Here is a 3,205-nt window from a genome sequence, read left to right on the forward strand (position 1 = left end):
CCGCGTGCTTGGTTGCAATCTGGGACGGTGGGTGGTAGGTCTGTTAGGTCGCACGTGGCTCCAGTTCTCAGACTGGGGAACCAAGCCCTGACCTCGTTTGCAGCCAAAGCAAATCTGTATTTCAAAATGTTTTATGTTTCCCGTTGCTTGTGAGGGTGACTTACCCACCTCTGTAAGGAAAGGGAAGTCACACTCCCCTGGTGCTGCACGGTTTTCTTCTGGCCAGTGTTAATGCCCATGGAATCTCCTCAGGATCAGAAACCAGAAATGCTGACTGCCACGGAAAACCCGTATTTCTGCGATTTGGGGAATGAGTCATCCCGGTCACTAAATAAAGCTCTGTTTGCCAGAAAAGAAACAGTGGCATTAAATAAGACTGTGAAATACTTTGAAGCACAGAGGGAACATGGGACTTAGGTTGAAGCCCCGTGCTTTATACCATCCCGAAGTTACACGCTCACCTCCCTGTTTGCATAGGAAATAAGTCCCTCACACCTGCACCCCTCTAAAATCCCCTTTGAAAGAACCTCAACACCTCTTTAATGATACACTGTAAACGATATTGACCAGGAGGCAGGTAAAGAGACAGATTGTGGCGAAGTGCTTTAGCATTCGGCTTAAATCATTACACTCTCTTCATTTTTCAAAGGGCATTAGATCAAAACTCATAATCCATCCTTAGAGCTCCCTAAATAGCCCTCTTCCCAATTAATGCAAAACTATTCAAATGTTGAGCTTTTAAAAACTGTCCTGTGAAGTTATAAATGCGTATCTACAGCTTTCAGAAATTCTTATAAATTTCCGATGTAAATTTATAACATGCTACCACAAGGGAGAAAAAAACAAAACAAAACATTTTGCTATTATCATCTTAGAAAGGAAGATGGAAGAATTTTGTCATAAAGTAAGCTGGGGCTCTTAAAAAAATTTATTTTATTTTATTTTATTTTATTTTATTTTATTTTATTTTATTTTTTATTTTATTTTATTTTATTTGGAAAATTTCTCTAAACACTTGCTATTATGCCCATGTAGAGAAATTTGTTCTCTTGAGCTACAGGGCATCATTTTCCATAAAACTAGCTCTGTGGCTGATTTCTCCAAATTTCTCAGTGCACGTTTCCTGGGAGTCTTCCTGAAGATTCTGCCAGAATCACTTGATAAGGCTCTTGAGTTGCTCATCAGGACACATCAGGGAGAAATGGACCGGGCCTGGCTTCCCCACGGAGAAATCTGACCATTTTGCCTGGTTCCAAAAATATTCCCCAGATCCCCCCTTTTCTTTTTCACTTTTCTTTATGACGTTTCTTTCATTCCCTTTAACTTTAGCTTGAACTTCTGTTTATGACTATGTTCATCTTCAGGAGGTTGATAATACTATGAAAACTCAAAAGTACATGGATGGGGTATAAGTAGTAAAGTCTCATCGGGAAATTTATTAATTATCTGTTGTGTGCACATTTACATTAAAGTGAAAGTTGGCTCCCTCCAGCTAAATTTAAATTCCAGATGAATGATGCTAGCAAATCAAAGAGTAGATCAAGAAACCTGGATCCAGTTTTATTAATGGAAGAGCTGCTAAAATAAATATATAGATGTCACCCAAATGAAAATGTAAACAACCCCCAAAAGTTTCCGTGATTCTACTTTGCCTACCTGAAACCCTGAAATTCATGGAAATGAAGTGACTAAATGGCATGATCACAAATGACCTGATCGTGTTGTTTATCTTGAGACATCCATTTATTTGCTATGCCACCCGTGTTTCCTGGATTCACTGCTAAAATGATTTCTCCCCTTGCCGTAGCATCCCTTTCTATTTTTAGAGAGTCTATTTTCAACGAGTGTTAATACCTTCTTTAGAATCAAGAAGATACCCCTTGAATTGGGACCTTTGGTAAGGTGACACTGTGCTACGCCCACGTGCTGCTTTCTTAGTAACTAACACAACACTGAGAAGACGCCATTGAGTTTTGTCTCCCCGAGAACTTCCCCTGGGGTGTGCAAGATCAGGTAATTCTATCGACTAATTTCTTTGGTAAAATAAAGTGGCTGTCTTTGAACTATCATAAACAATATCCTTTCATTTAGTCCTGTACTTATTTACTAATCCATTGGGCATTCATTCTGTGCCTACTAAGCCCTAGCAAACATACTAGGTGTTAGGAATTTATTTCAATTTATAGCTATATCAACATAACCGAAATCTCAGCGACAGTGACCAACAGAGAGGAAGACCAGAAGATTCATCTCATATTCGATGCATTTTATCAGGCTTCAGGAGCACAGCAGGAAACCAGGGTCTTTGGTGACTGACTGCATGTGTAATGAGTAGGGCAGCAAGGTTAAAAAGACAGCCACACAGCTACAATGAATTCAGCAAACTACATCTCACTAACACATTTGTGGGCTTTTTTTTTTTTTTTTTAATGTATGAATTCTTAGCTACTTTGAATCACTACCAGGCTCCTTCTAATTACTAACAATGCCAAGCCTGCCCTCTCAGCTGTAGCTGGATGCCCTAGGCATCTTCATAGCAAAACAAACAAATGATTGGAATATTATGATTTAAACTCAAAACCAAAGCACAGTTGGAGATTTTTTTTTTACCAGACTGCTTGAAAGTCTTGTGTCTAGGGTTTGTGAGATCATAGAAGATGCAGGAGGACGACACAAGGTCAAATCTACATCTCATATACAAAGAACAAACTGGTTTTCCAATCCTTTTGCCGTGGCTCACAATCTAGACGATGGCATAGGACGGATAGTAAGGTCCTGTGCACAAAGACCACACTAGTGACCTCAAGTGCCCTGCTATGGATAATGGCCATTATCAGAGGGAGGGGGTGGAGGTCGCAGAAAGAATGGCCCCACAGATACATGCTACGCGGACTATTTTTATGATCTAATTCTTAGGGGCATCTATTTATTTCAACAACCAAAACAGCCCCCTCTGAGTACGGCAATGAGGCACCCTGTCATTATCCAGCTGTGGTGGAGGGTTGGTTCATTTTTGAAAATTGATAAATACGTAGTATCCACCCTGGGCTCACACAATCAGAAAAAAAAAAAAAAAGATTAAATATGCAGCTGCTGTAAAGGAAGTTTCTCTTTGACTCTCTATGGTAACACACATAGCAAGCTGTGCCTTGGGTGTGAAGGTTCGAGGGCCACTGGAGTCCGCCATTTTTAACCTGTTCATTAC

Source organism: Panthera uncia, assembly GCF_023721935.1.
Source record: "Panthera uncia isolate 11264 chromosome B2 unlocalized genomic scaffold, Puncia_PCG_1.0 HiC_scaffold_25, whole genome shotgun sequence".
Lineage (NCBI taxonomy): Eukaryota > Metazoa > Chordata > Mammalia > Carnivora > Felidae > Panthera > Panthera uncia.